Source organism: Bubalus kerabau, chromosome 7, assembly GCF_029407905.1.
Source record: "Bubalus kerabau isolate K-KA32 ecotype Philippines breed swamp buffalo chromosome 7, PCC_UOA_SB_1v2, whole genome shotgun sequence".
In the NCBI taxonomy this organism is placed as follows: domain Eukaryota; kingdom Metazoa; phylum Chordata; class Mammalia; order Artiodactyla; family Bovidae; genus Bubalus; species Bubalus kerabau.
In genome coordinates this window covers 11,833,627-11,852,831 of record NC_073630.1, presented here as the reverse complement: position 1 = coordinate 11,852,831, position 19,205 = coordinate 11,833,627, and the positions used below count along the sequence as shown (strand labels likewise).

The 19,205-nt window shown below is 38.2% G+C and overlaps 1 long non-coding RNA gene across 1 annotated transcript; it reads left to right on the top strand.

The window, feature by feature from the left end:
* Positions 1-14,128: 14,128 nt before the first annotated feature.
* LOC129657460 (uncharacterized) lies at positions 14,129-18,860 on the top strand. Its single transcript, XR_008716741.1, has 3 exons — positions 14,129-14,252; positions 14,776-14,863; positions 18,222-18,860. It is a non-coding gene; the product is annotated as an uncharacterized LOC129657460 (long non-coding RNA).
* The last annotated feature ends 345 nt before the right edge of the window (positions 18,861-19,205 follow it).

The following is a 19,205-nucleotide window of genomic DNA, read 5'->3' as shown; positions in this document are numbered from 1 at the left end:
GGATCGAGCCTCAGGAGTACCCCTGAAAATTCTCGAGCATCTACTCCCAAAACCAGAGTGTGCCTACTTTCTGCTTTGTGCTTTCACCTACACCTCTGACTTTACAGGGGGCTGTCCCCCACTACCTGTCTCTGAAAAAAGAGTTAACTTACAGCTCCAGTTAATAAAGTTCCTGGTGTGATAGTGTTTCAACCTACAAATTCCTTTGGAAGTCCTCTAGCCTGCCTGAAGAGGTTTTTCCGGCCACATGAGATTGCTCAGAGCCTCCCAACTGTGAGAAGCATGAGATGTTCTAAACTGTCTAAATACAGATTCCTTTGAGCAGTTAAAAGATTGATTCGAAATTGTATTGGTGAAGGGATTTTCACTTTTTGGGCCAATGTTTGCTGCTAAGTCTCCATATCCCTTACCTGCTGTGTCCCTGGCAGTGTATTGATTAATATAATTGGTGTAAGTAGTAGCTTTAATGTTTGTAACCTGGGACCCTTAAGTTAATTCTTTTTCTTGTTATAGCCCACCACACCTTTGCTCTGTAGGAATGCAACTTTATCTAATGCTTTTGGAGGGTGGCTCCTGACCAATCACCTTTAGAGAAAAATAAGTTTTCTGAAGAAAGGGTCTTAAAATGTTAACAGGCCTCCGGGCCAGAAGATGATGTAAATCACCTAAGCTTTTGCATATGATAAGTTTGGAGGAAGAAAGCCTGGCTTGCTGCAAGACTCTACCCCTTCCCCCATTATCCTCTATGCATAACTTAAGGTATAAAAACTACTTTGGAAAATAAAGCACGGGCCTTGTTCACCGAAACTTGGTCTCCCCATGTTGTTCTTTCTCTTACCTTCTGGCTGAATTATTCAGCCTCTTTTCTTCACTGAATTTTCCTACTGAGCTATCCTTATTTCACCACTCTTTATATCTTTAATTAACATTTAATTAAGCAGTTGTTTCCTGATCCTCACTGACGCCGTCCCCGCTTCGAATTCCCTGGATCCACCGGGGCTGGACCCTGGCAGGTCAGGAAGATCCTCTGGAGAAGGAAATGACAACCCACTTCAATATTCTTGCCTTGGAAATCCCATGGACAGAGGAGCCTGGTGGGCTACAGTCCATGGGGTCACAAGGGTTGGACATGACTTATAATAACATAAACACACAGGATGATAGAAATATGTTAATGAATTCTTACTCTCTGCTCTTAGGAATCTGGGAATTTCTTGAAGGGGTATTTTTAAGCAAGTTAGTTTCCCCTTCACAGCCCAGTTCAGTTCAGTTCAGTTGCTCAGTGGTCTCCGACTCTTTGCAACCCCATGGACTGCAGCACGCCAGGCTTCCCTGTTCATCACCAACTCCCAGAGCCTACTCAAATTCATGTCCATTGTATTAGTGATGCCATTCAACCATCTCATCCTCTGTCATCCCCCTCTCCTCCTGCCTTCAATCTTTCCTAGTATCAGGATCTTTTCAAATGAGTCAGTTCTTTGCATCAGGTGGCCAAAGTATTGGAGTTTCAGCTTCAGCATCAGTCCCTCCAATGAATATTCAGGACTGATTTCCTTTAGGATGGACTGATTGGATCTCCTTGCAGTCCAAGGGACTCTCAAGAATCTTCTCCAACTCCACAGTTCATAAGCATCAATTCTTTGGCACTAAGCTTTCTTTATAGTCCAACTCTCACATCCATACATGACTACTGGAAAAAACATAGCTTTGACTAGACGGACCTTTGTTGGCAAAGTAATGTCTTTGCTTTTTAATATGCTGTCTAGTTTAGTCATAGCTTTTCTTCCAAGGAGCAGATGTCTTTTAATTTCATGCCTGCAGTCACCATCTGCAGTGATTTTGTTGAAGCCCAAAAGAATAAAGTCTGTCACTGTTTCCACTGTTTCCCCATCTATTTGCCATGAAGTGATGAGATGAAAGTGAAAGAGGAGAGTGAAAAAGTTGGCTTAAAGCTCAACATTCAGAAAATGAAGATCATGGCATCCAGTCCCATCACTTCATGGGAAATAGATGGGGAAACAGTGTCAGACTTTATTTTTTTGGGCTCCAAAATCACTGCAGATGGTGACTGCAGCCATGAAATTAAAAGATGCTTACTCCTTGGAAGGAAAGTTATGACCAACCTAGATAGCATATTCAAAAGCAGAGACATTACTTTGCCAACAAAGGTCCGTCTAGTCAAGGCTATGGTTTTTCCAGTGGTCATGTATGGATGTAGAGTTGGACTGTGAAGAAGGCTGAGCGCCAAAGAATTGATGCTTTGAACTGTGGTGTTGCAGAAGACTCTTGAGAGTTCCTTGGACTGCAAGGAGATCCAAGCAGTCCATTCTGAAGGAGATCAGCCCTGGGATTTCTTTGGAAGGAATGATGCTAAAGCTGAAACTCCAGTACTTTGGCCACCTCATGCAAAGAGTTGACTCATTGGAAAAGACTCTGATGCTGGGAGGGATTGGGGGCAGAAGGAGAAGGGGACGCCAGAGGATGAGATGGCTGGATGGCATCACTGACTCGATGGACGTGAGTCTGAGTGAACTCCGGGAGTTGGTGATGGACAGGGAGGCCTGGCGTGCTGCGATTCATGGGGTCGCAAAGAGTCGGACACGACTGAGCAACTGAACTGAACTGACTGATGGGACCAGATGCCGTGATCTTCATTTTCTGAATGTTGAGCTTTAAGCCAACCTTTTCACTCTCCTCTTTCACTTTCATCAAGAGGCTCTTTAGTTCTCTTTCTGCCTTAATGGTGGTGTCATCTGCACATCTGAGGTTATTGATATTTCTCCCGGCAATCTTGATTCCAGCTTGTGCTTCATCCATCCTGGCATTACGCATGATGTACTCTGCATATAAGTTAAATAAGCAGGGTGGCAATAAACAACCTTGACGTACTCCTTTTCCTATTTGGAACCAGTCTGTTGTTCCATGTCTAGTTCTAACTGTTGCTTCCTGACCTGCATCAGATGTCTCAGAATACAGTCAAGTGGTCTGGTATTTCCATCTCTTTAAGAATTTTCTAGTTTGTTGTGATCCATACAAAGGCTTTGGCGTAGTCACAGTTCAGGTCACAACAATTAGTTTGCCCCTTTATGAAACAGGATGTTCAAATAGATGTGTTCAATTTTCATCATTATTTAAAAAGTTGAACAGCACTACTCCATGGATTTGTGAAGGGGTCCAGGAGTACTATTCTGACTGGGAGCTTGGAGGTTACCATTTCAGGAAGTCAATTAAAATACTGACTTAATAGAATAAGAAGGTAAAATGAAACAAAGTTACTGTTTTCATTCATTTGCTCTTATGATGGTTCACCTAAAGTGTTGTGGGGTTTTTTTTTTTCCCTTTTTTGCAAAATAGACTTTTTTCTTTTACTGTTTTATTTAAAAATAGTGTACACTTGATAGTCTCTTCAAAAACATAAGCATGTAATAGCAATTTGTTTCATAATAAACAACCTCTTTCACACTTTATAAACCTTTGTGAGTTTTCAAAGTTGAACATAAACAATCTAAGCACAAATAATATTTGTAGAAAATTGTTCAAGATGAAGAATGATTATTTTTTATCCCAAGTAATATGTAATATGGCAAGAGTCTCCCTACTTCCTTGGAAGCAATGGCAGTTGATTGGTATACAGGATGGTAGTCTCCAGGGAGACTCTGGAGCCTCTCAGATAACAATTTAAGAGAACACACAGTTTTACAGGACTAGGGCAATTGAAGGCAAAAGTTCACAAGTTAAACATGATATGTAATATTTTTAGGTAAGTTGGGAGTGTAGGGGTGGGACAAATATTATGACTCAATGAACATACATGACAGACACAATAGAAAATGTTTAAAATGAAGTCTCTCTGCTCCTAAATAGCAAATCAAACAAGGATAACAAGTGTTCACCTCTAGCTTCTATTTTCAAAGTCTAGCTTCTCATTTCATATTAGTTCAATATGTAAGTTTGCATTTAAATTTTTATTTTTTTTTTATTGAAGTATAGTTAATTTACAATGTTGTATTAGTTTCAGGTATACAGTAAAGTGATTCAGATATCTATCTATTCTTTTTTCAGGTTCTTTCCCATTATAGGTTCTTATAAGATATTGAGTAGAGTCCCCTATACAGTAGGTCCTTGTTGTTTATCTATTTCATATATAGTAGTGTGTATCTGTTAATCCCAAACTCCTAATTCATTCTTACTTCCCTCCCCTTTGGTAGCTAAGAATTTGTTTTCTATATCTGTGAGTCTATTTCTGCTTTGTAAATAAGTTCATTTGTATCTTTTTTCTAGATTCCACATGTAAGTGATATCAAATGATATTTTTTCTCTAAATGACATACTTCATTCAGCATGATAATCTCTAAGTCCATCCATGTTACTGCAAATGGCATTATTTCATTCTTTTTATGGCTGAGCAATAAACAATATGTTACTGGTACAAAAACAGACATATAAATCAATGCAGCAGGAGAAAATCCCAGAAATAAATCCACTTATCACTAGTTAATGTATAACAAAAGAGGAAAGAATATACAATTGAGAAAAGACAGCTACATATAAAATAATGAAATTAGAACACTAACACCATACACAAAAATAAACTCAAAATGGATTAAAAACCTAAATGTAAGACCAGACACTGTAAAACTCCTAGATGAAAACATAGACAGAACCCTCTCACATAAATCAAAGTGTTTAAAAATTAATAGGATTGCTTTTAATCAAGATACATCTATGTTTAATTATTTATATACAATTTTCAAATTTCTTAAATGTCTAAGTTTAGCATAATGCCAAAAAGTTTGTAAAGAGAAGAGCTCTCATTTTTACAATAAATTCTTTATTTTATTGCTGTTAGTATTGAGTACCGCATTACTCTTTCAGCTTTGTAGATCCCTAGGAGCTCTGTGCCAACCTGATGTTTTATTTAAAGTACTTTTGTTTGCTTTATGGTGAATAATTTAAAAATTAATATAAGCATACTCTATCATATCAGAAGACACCTAATGACAAAGTTCATGTCTATCATCTTGAGAAGTTAAATTTAAATTATCACAACATAGAAATGATTAGCTTTTATGACTAATGATGTAGGCAGAGGTAAAGTCAAAGGATGCTTCCTTGGGAAAGAAAAAAAAAAGTGATAGCCAAAGGGGATAAAAAACATGCTGTTTCTCATTCCAAACTCCAATGAATTAACTCACTACTTCTCCTGGGGGAAGAGTTAATGTGAAGATAGAGAAAGGCTAGTAGCGTTATTACTCAGTATAGTTTCCTCCAAACGACAAAAAAAAAAAAAAAAAAAAGGAAAAATAACAGATAGAGCGAAAAAGCACTAATCACCACCACATCCAAACTTCATATTAAAAATGAAAAAGAAAACACCAATTTGAACAATTTTTTGTGCATGAAAATATCTTACCAAGAGCTATGAATACAGGTAAGGGATTATACCACCTGAGTGAAGCATAGAAATAAGAGAAGATGTACTGATAAAGGTAGGAAAGGTAGTTTAGCCCCACCATCCCTCCTCCAAGCCCAGGCAGCCCAGTGCAGAAGCAGACATTCTCCCGACGGGAGAAGGAGAGTGAAATGGGCACCCAACTTCACCATACAGCCCAGCTCTGGCCTAGGCTAGCCAGGGACTAGCAGAGGTGGACTGTTTTAGAAAACAGTATGAAGTTTCCTCAAGAAAGTAAAAATAAAATTATGATAGAATCCAGCAATCCTACTTCTGGGCATGTAAAGTAAATAAAATTACTACCTTGAAGAGGTATGTGAACCCCCATGTTCACTGTAACATTACTCACTGTAGCCAAGATATGGAAGGAACTTTAATGACATACAACAGAAGGTGGATAAAAAGTATGGGGTATATATCCAATGGAATATTATTCAGTCATAAACATGAAGGAAACCCTGCCTTTTATGACAAAATGAATGGACCTTAAGGGCATTGTACTAAATGAAAAAGTCAGAGAGAGAAAGAAAAATATTCTATGATCTCACAGATATGTAAAATCTAAAAAATCCAGACTCTTAGAAAGAGGAACCAGAGGAGGGAGGTGTGTGGATGGGGAGAGGTTGGTCAAAAATTACAAACTTCTAATTCTAAGATAAATAAATTCCAGGGACTTAAAGTACACTTTGGGGACTTTAGTTAACAATATGGTACTACATACTTGAAAGTTGCTAAAAGAGTATATCTAAAATGTTATCACTATAAAAAATTGTAATTATATGAGGTGATAGAGGAGGTTTAACTGTATTAAAATAATAATACTGCAATATACATATGAATGAAATCATCACACAGCACACCTTAAACTTACATGTATATGCTGTATGTCCATCAATTCGCTCAGTCACTCAGTCATGTCTGACTCTTTTGTAACCCCATGGACTGCAGCACACCAGGCCTCCTTAACCATCTCCAACTACCGGAGCTCACTCAAACTCATGTCCATTGAGTTGGTGATGCTATCCAACCATGCCATCCTCTGTTGTCCCTGTCTTCTCCGGCCTTCGATCTTTCCCAGCATCAGGGTCTTTTCCAATGAGTCAGCTCTTCACATCAGGCGGCCAAAGTATTGGAGTTTCAGCTTCAGCATCCGTCCTTCAAATGAATGTTCAGGACTGATTTCCTTTAAGATGGACTGGTTGAATCTCCTTGCAATCCAAGGGACTCTCAAGAGTCTTCTCCACAGTCCATAATCATCAATTCTTTGGCACTCAACCTTCTTTATGGTCCAACTCTCACATCCATACATGGCTACTGGAAAAAACATAGCTTTAAATAGGCAGGCCTTTGTTGGCAAAGTAATGTCTCTGCTTTTTAATATCCTGTCTAGGTTGGTCATAGCTTCCAAGGAACAAGTGTCTTTTAACTTCATGGCTGCAGTTGCCATCTGCAGTGATTTTGTTGAAGCCCTAAAGAATAAAGTCTGTCACTGTTTCCACTGTTTCCCCATCTATTTGCCATGAAGTGATGGGACCAGATGCCATGATCTTAGCTTTCTGAATGTTGAGTTTTAAGCCAACTTTTTTCACTCTCCTCTTTCACTTTCATCAAGAGGCTCTTTAGTTCTCCCACTCTTTCTGCCATAAGGGTGGTATCATCTGCGTATCTGATGTTATTGATATTTCTCCCAGCAATCTTGATTCCAGCTTGTGCTTCATCCAGCCCAGCATTTCGCATGATGTACTTTGCATATAAGTTAAATAAGCAGGGTGACAATATACAGCCTTGACATACTCCTTTCCCTATTTGGAACAAGTCTTGTTCCATGTCCAGTTCTAACTGTTGCTTCTTGACCTGCATACAGATTTCTCAGGAGGCAGGTCGGTGGCCTGGTATTCCCATCTCTTTCAGAATTTTCCACAGTTTGTTGTGATCTACACAGTCAAAGGATTTGGCATAGGCAATAAAGCAGATATAGATGTTTTTCTGGAATTCTGTTGCTTTTTCAATGATCCACTGGATGTGGCAATTTGATCCCTGGTTCCTTTGGCTTTTCTAAATCCAGCTTGAACATGTGGAAGCTCACAGTTCACATACTGTTGAAGCCTTTCTTGGAGAATTTTGAGCATTACTTTGCTACCATGTGAGATGAGTGCAATTGTGCAATAGTCTGAATATTCTTCAGCATTGCCTTTCTTTGGGATTGGAATGAAAACTGACCTTTTCCAGTCCTGTGGCCACTGCTGAGTTTTCCAAATTTGCTGGGATATTGAATGCAGCACTTTCACAGCATCATCTTTTAGGATTTGAAATAGCTCAACTGGAATTCCATCACCTCCACTAGCTTTGTTCCTAGTGATGCTTTCTAAGGTCCACTTGACCTCCAATTCCAGGATGTCTGGCTCTATGTGGGTGATCACACATGGTGGTTATCTGGGTCATGAAGATCATTTTTGTATAGTTCTTCTGTGTATTCTTGCCACCTCTTCTTAATATCTTCTGCTTCTGTTAGGTCTATACCATTTCTGTCCTTTATTGTGCCCATCTTTGCATGAAATGTATCTCTAATTTTCTTGAAGAGATGTCTAGTCTTTCCCATTCTATTGTTTTCCTCTATTTCTTTGCATTGATCACTGAGGAAGGCTTTCTTATCTCTCCTTGCTATTCTTTGTATGTCTGCATTCAAATGGGTCCCATCATTTCAAATGCATACAAAAGCAAATTTGAATTCAAGATTCAAAGAAAACCTTTCCTTTTCTCCTTTGCCTTTCACTTAGCTTCTTTTCTCAGCTATTTGTAATGCCTTCTCAGACAACATTTTGCCTTTTTGCATTTCTTTTTCTTGGAGATGGTCTTGACCACTGCCTCCTCTACAGTTTCTTCAACCTCCGTCCATAGTTCTTCAGGGACTCTATCTGTCAGATCTAATCCCTTGAATCTATTTGTCACTTCCACTGTATAATTGAAAGGGATTTGATTTAGTTCATACCTGAATGGTCTAGTGGTTTTCCATTTCTTCTATTGAAGTCTGAATTCATGATCTGAGCCACAGTCAGCTCCTGTTCTTGTTTTTGCTGACTGTATAGAGCTTCTCCATCTTTGGCTGCAAAGAATATAATCTATGTGATTTCAGTATTGACCATGTGGTGATGTCCATATGTAGAATCTTCTCTTGTGTTGTTGGAAGAGGGTGTTTGCAATGACCAATGCATTCTCTTGGGGAAACTCTGTTAGCCTTTGCCCTCTTTCATTTTGTATGCCAAAGCCAAATTTGCCTGTTACTCCAGGTATCTCATGACTTCCTACCTTTGTATTCCAGTCCCGATAATGAAAAGGACATGTTTTTTGTTTGTTAGTTCTAGAAGGTCTGGTAGGTCTTTATAGAACCATTCAATTTCAGCTTATTCAGCATTACTGGTTGGGGCATAGACTTGGATTACTGTGATATTTAATGGTTCCTTGGAAACAAACCTCAGATATGCAGATGACACCACCCTTATGGCAGAAAGTGAAGAGGAACTAAAAAGCCTCTTGATGAAAGTGAAAGAGGAGAGTGAAAAAGTTGGCTTAAAGCTCAACATTCAGAAAACTAAGATCATGGCACCTGGCCCCATCATTTCATGGGAAATAGATGGGGAAACAGTGGAAACAGTGTCAGACTTTTTCTGGGTCCCAAAATCACTGCAGATGGTGATTGCAGCCATGAAATTAAAAGACGCTTACTCCTCAGAAGAAAAGTTATGACCAACCTAGATAGCATATTCAAAACCAAAGACATTCATTACTTTGTCAACAAAGGTCCATCTAGTGAAGGCTATGGTTTTTCCAGTGGTCATGTATGGATGTGAGAGTTGGACTGTGAAGAAAGCTGAGTGCCAAAGAATTGATGCTTTTGAACTGTGGTGTTGGAGAAGACTTTTGAGAGTCACTTGGACTGCAAGGAAATCCAACCAGTCCACTCTAAAGGAGATTGGTCCTGGGTGTTCTTTGGAAGGAATGATGCTAAAGCTGAAACTCCAGTACTTTGGCCACCTCATGCGAAGAGTTGACTCATTGGAAAGACTCTGATGCTGGGAGGGATTGGGGGCAGGAGAAGAAGGGGACGGCAGAGGATGAGATGGCTGGATGGCATCACCGACTCGATGGACGTGAGTTTGAGTGAACTCTGGGAGTTGGTGATGGACAGGGAGGCCTGGCGTGCTGCAATTCATGGATCGCAAAGAGTCGGACATGACTGAGAGACTGAACTGACTGACTGGAAACAAACAGAGATCATTTCATCGTTTTTGAGATTGACCCTAAAAATTGCATTTTGGATTCTTTTATTGACTATGATGGCTACTCCATTTCTTCTAAGGGTCTCTTGTCCACAGAAGTAGATAAATTGGTCATCTGAGTTAAATTTACCCATTCCAGTCTAGTTTAGTTCACTGATTCCTAAAATGTTGATGTTCACTCTTGTCATCTCCTATTTGACCACTTACAAGTTACTTTGATTCATGGATCTAACATTTCAGGTTCCTGCACAAAATTGTTCTTTACAGCATCAGACTTCCATCACCAGTCACATCAACAACTGGGCGTGTTGTTTTCACTTTTGCTATGTCTCTTCATCTTTCCTGGAGTTATTTCTCCACTCTTCTCCAGTAGCATATTGGGCACCTATGGATCTGGGGAGTGCATCTTTCAATGCCTATCTTTTTGCCTTTTCATACTGTTCATGGGGTTTTCTTGAACAGTAGGGGACCGGAATGCAAAAGTAGGAAGTCAAGAAACACCTGGAGTAATAGGCAAATTTGCATTGGAGTACAGAATGAAGCAGGGCAAAGGCTAATAGAGTTCTGCCAAGAGAATGCACTGGTCATAGCAAACACCTTCTTCCAACAACACATGAGAAGACTACACGTGAACATCAGGAGATGGTCAACACCAAAATATGATTGATTATATTCCTTGCAGCCAAAGATGGAGAAGCTCTATACAGTCAGCAAAAACAAGACCAGGATCTGACTGTGGCTCAGATCATGAACTCCTATTGCCAAATTCAGACTTAGATAGAAGAAAGTGGGGAAAACCACTAGACCATTCAGGTATGACCTAAAGCAAATCCTTAATGATCATACAGTGGAAGTGAGAAGTAGATTTCAGGGACCAGATCTGATAGACAGAGTGCCTGATGAACTATGGTTGGAGGTTCATGACAGTGTACAGGAGACAGGGAGCAAGACCATCTCCCTACAAAAGAAATGCAAAAAGCAAAATGGCTATCTGAGGAGGTCTTACAAATAGCTGTGAAAAAAAGAGAAGTGAAAAGCAAGGAGAAAAAAAAAAGACATACCCATTTCAACGCAGAGTTCCAAAGAATAGCAAGGAGAGATAAGAAAGCCTTCCTCAGTGATCAATGCAAAGAAATAGAGGAAAACAATAGAATGGGAAAGACTAGACATCTCTTCAAGAAAATTACAGATACCAAGGCAACATTTCATGCAAAGGTGGGCTCAATAAAGGACAGAAATGGTATAGACCTAACAGAAGCAGAAGATATTAAGAAGAGGTGGCAAGAATACACAGAAAAACTGTACAAAAAGATCTTCATGACCCAGATAATCCCGATGGTGTGATCACTCACCTAGAGCCAGACATCCTGGAATGTGAAGTCAAGTGGGCCTTAGAAAGCATCACTAGGAACAAAGCTAGTGGAGGTGATGGAATTCCAGTTGAGCTATTCCAAATCCTGAAAGATGATGCTGTGAAAGTGCTGCACTCAATATCCCAGCAAATTTGGAAAACTCAGCAGTGGCCACAGGATTGGAAAAGGTCAGTTTTCATTCCAATCCCAAAGAAAGGCAATGCCAAAGAATGCTCAAACTACCATCCAATTGCACTTATCTTCAGTTCAGTTCAGTCGCTAGGTCGTGTCTGACTCTTTTGACCCCATGTATTGCAGCATGCCAGGCCTCCTTGTCCATCACCAAATCCCGGAGTTCACCCAAACTCATGTCCATCGACTCGGTGATGCCATCCAGCCATCTCATCCTCTGTTGTCCCCTTCTCCTCCTGCCCCCAATCCCTCCCAGCATCAGAGTCTTTTCCAATTAGTCAACTCTTCGCATGAGGTGGCCAAAGTATTGGAGTTTCAGCTTCAGCATCAGTCCTTCCAAAGAACACCCAGGACTGATCTCCTTTAGAATGGACGGGTTGGATCTCCTTGTAGTCCAAGGGACTCTTGAGAGTCTTCTCCAACACCACAGTTCAAAAGCATGAATTCTTTGGCACTCAGCTTTCTTCACAGTCCAACTCTCACATCCATACAAGACCACTGGAAAAACCATAGCCTTGACTAGACGGACCTTTGTTGGCAAAGTAATGTCTCTGCTTTTGAATATGCTATCTAGGTTGGTCATAACTTTCCTTCCAAGAAGTAAGCGTCTCAATTTCATGGCTGCAGTCACCATCTGCAGTGGTTTTGGAGCCCAGAAAAATAAAGTCTGACACTGTTTCCCCATCTATTTCCCATGAAGTGATGGGCCAGATGCCATGATCTTTGTTTTCTGAATGTTGAGCTTTAAGCCGACTTTTTCACTCTCCTCTTTCACTTTGATCAAGAGGCTTTTTAGTTCCTCTTCACTTTCTGCCATAATAATGGTGGTGTCATCTGAATATCTGAGGTTATTGATATTTCTCCTGGCAATCTTGATTCCAGCTTGTGCTTCTTCCAGCTCAGCGTTTCTCATGATGTACTCTGCATAGAAGTTAAATAAGCAGGGTGACAATATACAGCCTTGACGTACTCCTTTTCTTATTTGGAAGCACTCATCTTACATGCTAGTAAAGTAATGGTCAAAATTCTCCAAGCCAAGCTTCAACAATACGTGAACTCTGAACTTCCAGATGTTCAAGCTGGTTTTAGAAAGGGCAGAGGAACCAGAGATCAAATTGCCAATATCCGCTGGATCATGGAAAAAGCAAGAGAGTTCCAGAAAAGCATCTACATCTGCTTTATTGCCTATGCCAAAGGTTTTGACTGTGTGGATCACAACAAACTGTGGAAAATTCTGAAAGAGATGGGAATACCAGACCACCTGACCTGTCTCTTGAGAAATCTGTATGCATGTCAGGAAGCAACAATCAGAACTGGGCATGGAACAACAGACTGGTTCCAAATTGGGAAAGGAGTACGCCAAGGCTGTATATTGTCACCCTGCTTATTTACTTATATGCAGAGTACATTATGAGAAACACTGGGCTGGATGAAGCACAAGCTAGAATCAAGATTTCTGGGAGAAATATCAATAACCTCAGATATGCAGATGATACTACTCTTATGGCAGAAAACAATGAATAACTAAAGAGCCTCTTAATGAAAATGAAAGTGTGGAGTGAAAAAGTTGGCTTAAAGTTCAACATTAAGAAAACTAAAATCATGGCATCCAGTCCCATCACTTTATGGCAAACAGAGGGAGAAACAGTGGAAAGAGTGTCAGACTTTATTTTTCTGGGCTCCAAAATCACTGCAGATGGTGACTGCAGCCATGAAATTAAAAGACACTTGCTCCTTGGAAGAAAAGGTATGACCAACCTAGACAGCATACTAAAATGCAGAGACATTACTTTGCTACCAAAGTCCATCTAGTCAAGGCTATGTTTTTTCCAGTAGTCATGAATGATTATTAGAGTTGGAGTATAAAGAAAGCTGAGTGCCGAAGAATTGATGCTTTTGAACTGTGGTGTTGGAGAAGACTCTTGAGAGTTCCTTGGACTGCGTGGATATCCAACCAGTCCACCCTAAAGGAAGTCAGTCCTGAATTCATTGGAGGGACTGATGTTGAATCTGAAACTCCAATACGTTCATCGCCTGATTCAAAGAGCTGACTCATTGGAAAAGACCCTGATGCTGGGAAAGATTGAAGGCAGGAGAAGAAGGGGACAACAGAGATGGTTGGATGGCATCACTGACTCAGTGGACATGAGTTTGAGTAAAATCCTTGTGTTGGTGATGGACAGGGAGGCCTGGCTTGCTGCAGTTCATGGGGTTGCGAAGAGTTGGACACGACTGAATGACTGAACTGAACCGATGGGGTTTTCAAGGCAAGAATTTCAAGTGGTTTGCCATTCCCTTCTCCAGTGGACCATATTTTGTCAGAACTTTCCACCATGACCTGTCTTGGCTAGCCCTACAGGGCATGGCTCATAGTCTTCCAGTTAGATAATGCTGTGTTCCATGTGATCAGTTTGATTAGTTTTCTGTGATTTTGGTTTTCATTCTGTCGGCACTCTGAGATAAGAATAAAAAGCTTATGGAAGCTTCCTGATGGTAGAAACTGACTGTGGGGGAAATTGGTTCTTGATCTGGTGGTCAGGCCATGCTCAGCAAATCTTTAATCCTGTTTTCTGTTGGGCAGGGCTTGTTCCCTCCCTGTTGTTTGACCAAACTATGGTGGAGGTAATGAAGATAATGGTGACTTCCTTCAAAATATCCTGTGCATGCACTGCAGCACTCAGTGGCCCCAACCCTGCAGCAGGCTAATCGATGCCTCCGCCGGAGATTCCTGGATACTCACAGGCATTCTGGGTCAGTCTCTTGGGTCAGTGCTCCATTTTCTCCTGGGTCCCGGTGCACACAAGGTTTTGTTTGTGCCCTCTAAGGGTCTGTTTCTCCAGTCCTGTGTAGGTTCTGGGGGCTCTATGGTGGGGTTAATGGTGACCTCCTCCAAGAGGGCTTATGCCACCTCCAGGTCTATTGCGCCCAGATCCCCTGCCCCTGATGCCAGCCACTGCTGTCCACAGGAGACACTCAAAGGTAGACCTGACTCAGTCTCTCTAGCTCAGTCTGGATATATGTTCATTATTTGTCAATAAAGTTGGAGGAAAAGAATTTCCTGCACTTACATATTACATTCTAATGAGGTAATTTTTTCCAGTGACTAAAATATTTGTGTGTGTTGTTCTGTGTTTTTCTTTCCCAGTGCAAAGGTACTAGGAATTCTAAGTTGGTAATCAAAATGTTGCTTTGTGAATATTGTCTGAAAAAACAAAGAGAAATGATGCTAAGATTCATTTCATTTAAGCCATGGGTAAAGTCTAAGAAATTATGTATTCTCTAGAACAAGTGTACTCCCTAATGATTAGTTTAATGATGTCCTTTAGGTTTAGATTTCACTATCTTAGTCATCGCTGGATAAAAACGTATGGCCAAATCCTTGCAGATCCCTCTATTTGGGACCCAGCTGAACCGTTTCAATTTTAAGATCCTTTATTTTTTCCTTTATAGCATTATAACAATTGTAATTATTTATTTGTGTTACAAATTGTTTAATATCCAGCTCTTTCACTTAACTCTGTGGACCATGAGGATGAAGACTGTCTTTTTTGAATTGTATACTCAGCACCTGGCTCAGTTCTTGACACCTAGTAAGTTTATATTTAATTATTCTCAAATAGTAATTAAGTGAATTTATCTCTCACCCAGCTTTAGGGAGAAAATATGTAGTAGGCAGTGCTAACAGGCCTCCTTGTGTCAATCTCAAATTTATAAAGAAAGATGAAAAAATATTTTTCATAGGTAAGTCAGATGTCATTTGTATATTTGAGGCAATATGTAAATTAGCCACAATAACTTTTCTAGAACTCGAATAGAAATTGCACATATTACCTGAATTATAGCTTTTACTTGTATCAAATATATGTCTTATACTCTCCTGATTTCAGTTACCAGAAAATTTCTTTTATTCCTAGGAAGTTGGAATAATATGTTCTCTTCTATGCTGTCAGAAGGGGCTGATTTTGACAATGGAATGTAAAGAATCTATTTTTATTCTTCCAGAGCTTATTTCTAACCCCTGGCAATACAGCTAGCTTTAAAAAAAATGTTAAGCCTTGGTAATAGTGTTTCCAAGGAGCACATCTAAACTGTTTAACAGAACAAAATCTAAAGATGTTATTAATAATTAATAAGTCATGATAAATGAGAAAGTGTATAAATCATTCCCTTTTATCTGTTGTTAGTGCTTCTCTGGACATTAGATATCACTTTGTTAACCTACTTTTTATATCTATGTGAGCACAATAAAACCATAATTCCTTATAATATTTTTCGTGATTCAAAATTCCATCAGTTTACTGTTTTTCCTCTTTCACTCATGCAAATTAGTAAAATTTTACTGTAATTTTGCTACTAATTAAGGGCAAGATAATAATGATAATTTTATTTCTGTATTTATTATATCATGAAATTATTAAAGACAATAACTATGATTAGATTATCGAGAAACTGTTATATTAAACATAGGCTTCATAAAAATCAATAGATCAAATATACATACAGTTTAGAATTATTTAAATTGGATTTTAATAAGCTGATATTTATCTTTCATAGCATTTGCTATTAGCCAATATTTTATTTTAATGTACATATATACATAAGTGCATATATATAATATACAGATTAAATATTAATTAAAACATCAACTGGTTATATGTCCCATTAAAAATTCTCTAGTAGGACTTTTGTGTCTTTCTATGTCAGATAATCAAAACAGACATTTTCAATTTTTCATGACTATACTAAATAAATGAGGTTCACACTAATTTGTTCCATGTAGTCAATTAGCCTAGTTAAATTTCTCATGGATAATAACATGAGATTTATTGGAATGTTCTAAAAGATGCATATAGGGTTGCATATAAGAACATTCTTAAGTTTTTGCCCTACTTGATCATGCTAGTGACAAATATAATAGTTTAGCAGTCAGGGCTTTGTGGCAAAAAACAACAAGACTATATATTATAATCTAGTTGAAATTGTAAAATTGCTAGTTTCCTCTGATTAAAAAATTGTAAGCTTGTTTCAGCTATGGGGAGGTAAATGCTGCTCAAGTCAAGAATAGCAATCCATGAAAGTATAATAAATTTTCTAGACGCAAATAAATTATCCTTATGAGGAAACATTCTTTTCGTTGTTTTTATTTATTATTTCACTTTGTAATGAGTACTATAGTCAATTTGCTTGCAATGTAATGAACAGTTTTATAATACCAGTGAAAAGGATACAGGCACAGTTTTTAAAAATGTAGTTTTACATAAAATCTTTTATTGTCTAGAAATAAGAAACAATTTTTCAGCTCTAGAATTTATCACAAATCTCTAGAAATTTAGCCTTTTTCACCTTTCAAAATACATATGCAAGTCTGCATTTTGTTGGGTGTTATAGTATTAAAATGTTTGCAGTGTTTGCAAGGTACCACTGTCTCCTGCTAAAACATTAATGCTAAGTAAATATACAGAAGAGTAAAAGCACCGAGTCATTGAATTATGGTTGTAAATATGCCTTTCACAGGGGAGATATGGTCAAGAAAGCTGCTGAGATTGAATATGTTCTTATTAAATCTATATGGAATAAAAAATGAATGCTATGATTGGGTTAGCTTGAACTGTGTCTTAGTCCTTTTGAGCTTCTATAACAGTCCAAAGTATCTTAAACAGTGTGTCTAATTAACAAGAAACCATGTATTTCCCACAGTTTTGAATACTGGAAGTCCAAGATCAGGGTGTCAGCATGGTCAAGTTCTGTAAGAGCTCTCTTGCTGGTTAACAGACTGCTGTCTTCTTGTGTTCTCAAGTGGCAGAGACAGACAGACAGAGAGAGAGAGAGAGAGGGAGAGAGAGAGAGAGAACAAGCCCTCTAGTGTCTCTTCTCATAAGGGCACTAATCCCATCATGGGTGCCACAGCATCATGACCTGATTTAACCCTAATTACCTCCCCAAAGACCATCTCCAAAAACCACCACAGGTGGCTTCAACATTAAATTTTGAAAGGCATAAACATCCATCCCATAATAATGATATAGTCCAAGGAAATTGTTTTAGCAAATGACATGTGTCATTTAGAGAGAGAGAGAGGGATTGAGAAATGGATCTTTGCCTTTTATAATGAAGGATGATTCTATTTGCCAGCAATTAATACCTCTCATCAATAACAATGCAATGTCAGGTGATGCTAGATATATATATTTCCTGCCTGATAGAAAAGGTACTGAGATTTACTAAATAGGAAATTCACAAACTTGTATCAGCTGTACCATGTAAAGGGAAGTCATTAGTATTTTAAAATAACTAAATTTTTTTTTTTACATTTTAAAAACAATATTTCTAAATTAATTATCTACTCCATGGATTACTAGCAGCAACACTCCTTAACAAGATCTTAAGACCTTTTTATCCTAGCTTTTAAAGTGACTGGAAATAAATATAACAACATTTTTTAATAGAATTTTGAACTAGAATGACTTTATTATCTAGCAGGAAGTTAAGACTTTCATATACACTTGAAGATGTTAATTATGCTTTCCAAGAGTCTTTTCTTGTTAAAGAAGTAGGGAAAATAGAGCAGTGAAAAATAGCCCATGGAAGAAAAGAGATCAATTGGTAATAAAGAGGAAAACAGGCAAATGCCAAGAGAAAGAACTTTCCCATAAATTATAATTTTTTTCTTGTCTGAAAACTAAATAAAATCAACTTGTGTCTTCGGATTCTTTGCCTTAATTTCTAAGAAAATATTAGAATTCTGAATAGGCATCTGGTCATGTGTATTTGGCAAGATTATTATAAATTATATTATTACTTAATGGAATTTAGTGTTCATTTAGTGTTCATTTAATTTAGTGTTTCAATATGTAATTTTCTTATAAATCAAAAAGTAGCAACGTTACGCAGTTATGCAGTTTTATTAAATGAGCTTGTCTTATGTTGACCCATGTTTGTTTTTCTCAGGTTCAGAATAAATTCTGTTCACATATGGATTTGCTATACTGGAGACAATATGTGGTAATCTATAGCTTTACTTTCCAACATTATTATATTCTGGTTTATAAAATGGTAGACTTTATGTGACTGGAGATCAACTAAATGAAATTCAACAAATTTAAAACAAAGATAGAATTCTCTTAATTATATTGTAGAAGACATAGTAATTATTAGTAATAGCAGGACTGTAATGTAACTTTTCAGTTTTCATTTAAAAGTGTAGAAAAATTAGGAATATTGGACAGCTTCCCTAAAGAATTAGTATGGTCATATTTCCAGAATTGAGTACTATATTTTAAGATAAAATATTTAGAATGAGACAAAGAAGAGAAGCATTCCAGCTGTGATTTTTATGTCTCATGTAGCTGTGGCCCACCTGCCCCAAGCATCAGTGGTTCAAACAATGGGCTTTCTTGGCTCTGTAATATATTTGTTGGAAAAAGCTGAAGCAATTAGCAGAGGCAATTTCAAATGAGAAGACTCAAGAGAACTATGTCAGTGAGGCTATTGAATAAAACATATCTTTGGTTATATTTTCTGTATAATATTAGCACAGTTAAAAGAACTTGCTCAGTTTTGCCTGGAGTGAGCTATCTTTAGTCCCTCAATCTCTATTCCAATAGTTAATTATCATTATTTAATATTTCCATAACAATATATGCTTTTTAACATAAGTGCTTTCTAAAAAGTTTTTTAAGAAATTTCTCTTCTCTGTGGTTGATGAGGCAAAAGTTAATTCACATAAGATTCACAGGAAAACAACAAATTATATGGATCCTATGTCTCAGGTGGAAACCACCTGCAGTTAGCTTTGACACAAGTCAACAGATTGCAGTTCATGCTGATTGAAGGGAAAGGTAACTAATTTATGGAAGGTCACCTCTTGGAGTGAGCCAAAAATCCAACACAAACCTCTGTCCTTATTCCCCATGATCTTGTGCCCCCCAAACA